This window comes from Mastomys coucha, unplaced genomic scaffold, assembly GCF_008632895.1.
Source record: "Mastomys coucha isolate ucsf_1 unplaced genomic scaffold, UCSF_Mcou_1 pScaffold13, whole genome shotgun sequence".
Classification (NCBI taxonomy): Eukaryota; Metazoa; Chordata; class Mammalia; order Rodentia; family Muridae; genus Mastomys; species Mastomys coucha.
In genome coordinates this window covers 62,626,882-62,634,229 of record NW_022196895.1, presented here as the reverse complement: position 1 = coordinate 62,634,229, position 7,348 = coordinate 62,626,882, and the positions used below count along the sequence as shown (strand labels likewise).

Genomic DNA, 7,348 nt, shown 5'->3' with positions numbered 1-7,348 from the left:
AACACCGCCCAATTCAGAGCTTCTGCATGGACAGAGCTCAGAAAAGGTGTGTGTTGCCAGGATTCTTCATTGTTAAGAATTTACTGTGGTTCCTTGAAGAAGAAATTGATGTTTGGGTTATCCAACAGGATATAGAAATAATAAACAAAGACATAAATGCTTGCTGGTGATATGATTTATAAGCCTGCTTCCCACCAGTGATTCTCTACTGTCTTTTGCAAGGGTTCCTGATATATTATTTCTAGATATCAAATTCATGAAAAAAAATTAAAATGGACTCAGGAAAACCCTAATGGAAAAAGAAACAAAAATTCAGAGACATAGTTCAGTCAGTAAAATGCTTTCCATGCACGTGTGAAGCTCTGAGTTTGATCCCCAGCATAAAAAGCTGAATGCGGGTGTGTGCACTTAGGACCCCAAGATTCAGATGGCAGAGACAGGAAGACCCCTGAGCTGCACTGGCCAATGTTCCAGCCCAATCAGTGTGTGCTAATCTCCAAAGGGGGACTTTGTCTCAAAAAAAAAAAAAGTGAGAGGCTCAAGAACTGGAAGAAAGCAAAGGAGGCTGGGCTTAAAAAGACCAGCACCTGGACCCAGCAGCTAGTCACAGAAGGATTTCTTGTTTTCTACAATTTCTCTTTTGCTGATACACTCCATATTGCTAGATAGCAAGATGTTGAAGTGAGGGAAATATTATATCGGAATGGTGTCTTTTTAAGGAAAACCAATTAAATGAGTAATGTTTTGCAGTAGCTATTGTATCCTGACTATTGTCCGAATGACAATACTCAATTTCAGCTTTTCATTTTCTGGCTACTCTGTTGTATTTCTTCCCCTCTTTTCCAACTGTGATGGCAGGCCCATGCTCTAATTGTCCAGTTGCTATGCAAAAACACACACTGTTTTGGCGTGGCTTTTCCTCCAATACTTAGCAACTGTTAAATAAGCAAATTGCCTTTGCATCCCACAATAGGCCTGCTGTTGTTTCATTCTCCTTTGCAGAGAATTGGCTCGTTAGTATGACGCTGATGTTAGGACATAGGAAATGGTAGTAGAAAGTGACTCAGGGTCTGATACAAATTGAGAAAAGTCTCCAGCCAAAAGTGACATATTCACTCATTTGTTTAAAAATTAACTTATTCACATGTAAGTTTGGAGGGAGGGTTGACGAGCTACTGACTTTGTGAGCTGGAAGCAATCTCTAATAGCAGCATGTTGATGGAAATGAGTATTTCCTCTTAAAATGGTTCATGGGAACTTATTTTTATTTTGATAATAGCTTCATGAATAATAACTATACACTCATTTAGTGGGATTATGTAAGTATAAATAGGAAGTTAAGTAAATGTGTGCGCCTATGTGCATAAAATTTTATTCACAAACATACCTCAGCTGGATATAAAAATGCATTTTGGTAATACTAATGGCTGTTTGAAGGGACACATGGAAACCTATTGTAGAACCTTCACAAAATAAATACATATATGAAAGAAATCCAGATGAAGTCACCAAGTGAGGGAGACCGTGCTCCAACAAAACATCTTTCTCCATCAAATGAAGCCTCCAGTGCCAGGACAACTTACATCTAGTTGAGTCACTGTCAAAAGGGGCCTCACGGAAACCCTAAAGGGAATACCCTAGATCTTAGGCTATTGCCAATACTCTTGGTTGTTCCCCACAGACTGACAGTTAGGCCCCATTGCTGAAGATAACACTTATATATCTCACTAAACACAGAGAAGTCAAACTGGTACCCACCCAGAGCCTTCACCCACACTGACTAGTATTCGTGGTACTGGAAGGTTCTCCATACGCTACCAGAAGAGGAAGGTAGTCATCAACCCAGCTCCAAATCCTGTGACCTACAATGGTCACCTGCTCACATGATGTGCTGGCACAACAGTGGCACAGATATTGTGGGAGTAACCAACCACTCTATGATTGGATTTAAGGCTCACTCATAAAACGGAACCTTGGCCTGACACTTGAGTGGCCAAGAACCTAAAACTACATAGACCATGAGTCTAAGAGAAAACCAAACTACTGCTCAGCTAAAGGGATAGCAATAAAATGTCTCCTAGTGACATTCTGCTATACCAACAGGTCAGTGACACACTCAACCATCATCAGAAAAGCTCCTGTTTGTAGTGTATGAGAATCAACCGAGACCCCCCAGCTGCACAACATGTAGCGAGCAAGAGCGCTTCCTAGGAACACTCGGTGCTGATGGGGCATTGACTCCTGAGAAATGTTTATGAGAGTCACTCAGCTCTGTGTGTCTGTTGGCTAGGTTACCGTAGACAGGCATATGCATTCGTGCAAAGGAATGGTCTACTAGCAGTCATTACCAAAAATGGGTTAAGTAAGCTTTCTTCCAAAAATGTAGACTGTCTTCTACAAATAGAAGGCCTTCTAGCTAAAGCTTAGCTTTCCTGTGAAGAAAAACAAGTCTGACTCAAAACTGAAATGTGAGCCCAAAATAAAGCTTTTATAACGCCAGCCCGCCTATGAATTTTGGACACACCAACTACTATACTATCATAAGTCAATTCCTTAAAATTAATCTCTGAAATAAGAGGAGGTGCATATATTGGGTACGTGGGAGATGTAACTTGGAAGTTAAGAACACTGGCTGTTCTCCTAGAGGACAACTTTGATTCTCAGCACACACACACACACACACACACACACACACACACACACACACACGGCAGCTCACAACCATCTGTAACTCCAGTCTCAGGGGAACGGATGCCCTGTATTGGCCTCTGGGCCCTCTGCATGCATATTGTACATAGTCATACACTCAGGCAAAACACTCATACACGCAAAAATTAAACCAGTGGTAGTGGTGGATTATAGAGACTTGGATATTATTACAACTTGATTATAAGAGTAGTTTATGTCTAGGTATCAGACCTGTGTCCATGGTACTACAGGGTACATTGCATACTACTAGGGGATAAAAAGGATCCTCACTATCGCCCCGCTACACACCCTGAGACCTATAGCAGCAGCTCGTCTGAAAAATGCACTAGTCCAGTAGTGACACAAATACTGTAGAAATAACGAGTCACATTTTAAAACTGGATTTTAGGTCCACTCTGGAAGCTGAACCGCATCATTGACACTGTGAAAATGGCCACAAACCTGGGACTAGCTAGGTCATGGACCCAGGAGAATGCCGGCTATCATTATTATACTATAAGAGCATAGTAGTAAAATGACTCCTGATTACAGACTGCTATACTAATAATCACTGCTTCACTCAGCCCTAATGAGAGAAGCTTTTTCTTCCAATAGTTGAAATTAACACAGAGGCCCCAGCTGCATAATACGCAGACTGGGAGAGTTTCCGGAGCATTCAGCCTTAAATGGGATGTCATTATCAACACCCTCCACCCCGTAAGGCTCAGGGATCTCTGCAGAAAGGAAGGCATGAAGACTGTAAGAGCCAGAGGGTCTGGGGGAGGAAAGGGTTTGTTTCATCTCACATCATCTAAGAAAGTTAAGCAGGAACTCGCCACAGGACAGGAACCTCACAGTAAGGCATAATTCTGAGGTCATGAAATGTTGCTGACTAGCTTACTCTTCGAGGCCTTTTCATCCTGCTTTCATAGCTCCATGGACCACCAGCCCAGGGGCGCTCTTCCCCCACAGTGAGGGGGCCTGTCACCACTCCGCAGGCTGTGGGAACTGGGGGAATGAAGGTGATAAAGGCTGACTAAAGTCTCATGCAGTAGCCAACTTGATTCAGAGCGTCATAGAGTTCATACTCTGAGGGTTAAGAAAGGTCACACGAGTAAAGTTCTCATGAATTCAAACTGTATACAGTCACAAAGACAACCACACATAGCAAAAATGTTTTTTTTCATAGAGGCATATAAAGAATAGTTTAAACGTTTAAGTAGTAATCTGAAGTAAATTCACTCCTATCTGCTACACCTGGGAAGAGCATGAAAACACATTCCAAGAACAATTCCTTGTTTTGAAGAAACTGAGATGGTAAGACTTGTTTCCTTAGAGAATGCTCACAAGCACTCAGAATTCTCATATGACTTCATTTTGGACCATGTTCCAACAGGGGCCCACCAACCTCACTCATCAATCAAGGGATTTTGCATCATAGGCTTGCCCAGAGGCCAACCTAGTGTGGGTATTTTCTCAGTTGAAGTTCCCTCTTCCAAAATGACTCTTGCTTGTGTCAAGTTGACATAAAGTAGGCAGCACAATGACTCCATAAGAATGACATCTTTCAGATGAAAGATGTATATGAAGTTGATACATATATGAACTAAGACTATGGCAGCATGCACAAGACCTGCACAAGTTCCAACCAGACAAAATCCCAGCCGTAAGAAGAGATGGCGAACACAAAGTCTCATTGATTGCTATCTGCAATTAACATCTGCTGGGAAAGGTAAAATCCGTGTTGTGCAATGGACATATCAACCACACTCCAAGGCAGGTCTCACACCCAGGGGTCAACGCAAAGCAGACTCCATGTTTCTTGTGTCCTGTTTGTGTTTATTTTGGTTCTTTTTTCTTTGTTTTGATTTTTTTGGTTGTTTTTTTTTTTCCTTGAGGGAAATGAAGTTAGGTGGGAAAAAAGTGAAAAGGGGTTGAAGGAAGAGAAAGAATATGATCAAAGCATACTGCAGAAAAAAAACTTAAATTAAAAAGAACATATTAAAATACATTTTAAAAGTTTTGCCTTGTTAATACACTTCAAAATATACATTTGAAAATTAAAAGAAGCTTATTATCATTTTAAGCATGGGAAAATTATGCTTAATAAATGAGCATTAAGATTCATATCATCTCAGTAAGACCAGAGTCAACTAACCTGGACTCTTGGAGCTCTCAGAGACTGAACCACCAACCAAAAAACAAACAGGCTGGACCTAGGCCTCCCCATATGTAGCAGATGTGCAGCTTGACCTTCATGTGGGTCCCCAACAACTGGAAAAGGGTCTATCTCAAAAACTGTTGCCTGTATGTGGCATATGTTCTTCTAGCTAGGCTCAGTGGGAGAAGAAGTACCTAGTCTTGCAGAGACTTGAAGTATCAAGGTGGGGGATACACAAAGAGACCCGCACCTGCTCAGAGAAGAGGGTGTTTAGGGGGAGAATGATGGGAGGAAGTGACTGGGAGGGGGGCAGTGAGTGTGATGTAAAGTGAATAAGTAAAAAATAAAAAACTAAATTAAAAATAAAATCCCACACCAAGGCTTTGTAATAAAAACTCTCAAGAAATTAGGGTTTGGAGGGCTACATCTCAATGTAATAAAAACTACGTATGAAGAAGCCACCGAGCTCACAGCAGATGAGAAATGAGCCCACTGAAGATCTGGAGGTCCATTTCCACCGTTGCTAATCCACACAGCCTTGTCAGTCTTAACCAGGGCTGTTGGGCAAGGAAACAAAAGGAAGGCCATCTGAGTCAGAAAAGAGAACACCATTGTTATTTGCAAATGACACCAGCATCCAAACTGACATCCTAAAGGCGGCACTGCAAATCTGTGAAGAGTGGCAGGAGACAAAATCAGTGTAAAAAATGCATGTTAAGAGTTTGTATGTCGACCGAGGCCGCCTCCTTCTTCTGCCGCTCCTGGTTGCTGCTTGTGTGCTCCTTCAGTGCTGACCGGTTCCTCTTTTGTGAAGCGGCAGCTGAGGAGACTCCAGCGCGCTCGCCATGGCCGACGAGAAACACAAGGAAGGAGTCAAGACTGAGAACAACGATCACATTAATCTGAATGTGGCGGGCCAGGATGGTTCTGTGGTGCAGTTTAAGACTAAGAGGCATACACCTCTTAGTAAACTAATGAAAGCCTATTGTGAACCTCAGGGTTTGTCAATGAGGCAGATCAGATTCCGGTTTGATGGGCAACCAATCAACAAGACAGACACACCGGCACAGTTGGAAATGGAGGACAAAGATACAATTGACGTGTTCCAGCAGCAAACTGGAGGTGCCTACTAAAAAGGGAGCCTGCTACTTTACTCCAGAATTTTGTTATAGACCAAGAATACATTCTCAATTAGAAAACCGCAATTTGGTCCTGCCACATCCTGACTACTACAGTATAGTTTTCTCTCTTCTTTCATTCCCCTATCCCCATTTCTTTATTGTACATAAAGTAAGTGGTGTATGTGCACAATCATATTGCTCTTTTTTTCTTTTCCTTTTTTAAACTAAATGGCCAATGCTCTGTTCTGGTTGGCATCAGATGGAGATGATCTGGGGAAGTCCTGGGTCTGTGAAAATACCCCCTTCTCCACCAGTGGCATGCTCATTCAGCTCTTATCTTTACATTCCAGTAAGTTATTTTGCTCTCATTGTTTTAACAACAAAAAAAAAAAAAAACCAACAACACCAAAACTTGCATACCTTGTTCGATTGGAGAATTTTAATGTTTTTCATTTATCATTGTAAAACCAAGGACAATTTTATAACTTTTTATGTACGTAGCTGTTGCATGTAGGGCAATCTGTCTTTAAGTAGGGATAAATTACTCTTGAACAAAATGATCCTAGATAGTTTTCCCTTCAAGTCAAGTGTCTTGTTGTTTAAATAAACTTCTTGTTTAAAAAAAAAAAAAAGAGTTTGTATGTCAAGCTGGCGAGATGGCTCAGCGGGTAAGAGCACTGAGTGCTCTTCCGAAGGTCTTGAGTTTGGATCCCAGCAACCACATGGTGGCTCACTGTGATGAGATCTGACGCCCTCTTCTGGTGTGTCGGAAGACAGCTGCAGTGTATTACGCTGGAGCGAGTGGGCCGGAGCGAGCAGAGGTCCTGAGTTCAATTCCTAGCATCCACATGATGGCTCACAGCCATCTGTACAGCTACGGTGTGCTCATACACATAAAATAAATAAATCTTTAAAAAAAACAGTTTGTATATTTATTTCATGTGGGTGTGGAGGGGAGGGAGGGGCACAGACATGGTGTGGTGTGTGGATGAAGGACAGAGGAAATCAGTTCCTTCCTTCCTCCGTGTGGGAGGGATCTAAGGATTGAACTCAGATCAGAAGGCTTGGTGACAAGTGTGTTTACCTACTAAGTCATCTCACTGACCGCTCCCTCAAGCTCATTTTCATACTGAAAGAGAATGAAAGAGAAAAGGAGAAAGAACATGGTTAAAAGGGTATTCCCTTCTGTCTACAAAGGGAAGGAATACATTGTTTGCAATGAAGACAGTAAAAATGAGTAATGATTACAGATTATTATAGTTTCCATATAAAAAGACAAGGTGAGAATTCAAGAGTTAGAGCTGAGAATCATGATGTGAAGAGAGGGTGTGTAGTTGCTGCTACTGGGTTTTTCTCAAAAAGTGATTGAAAATATATA

The 7,348-nt window shown here is 41.7% G+C and overlaps 1 pseudogene; it reads left to right on the top strand.

Annotated features, from left to right (window-relative positions):
• The first annotated feature begins 5,691 nt into the window (after positions 1 to 5,691).
• Positions 5,692 to 6,155, top strand: LOC116087698 (annotated as a pseudogene).
• The last annotated feature ends 1,193 nt before the right edge of the window (positions 6,156 to 7,348 follow it).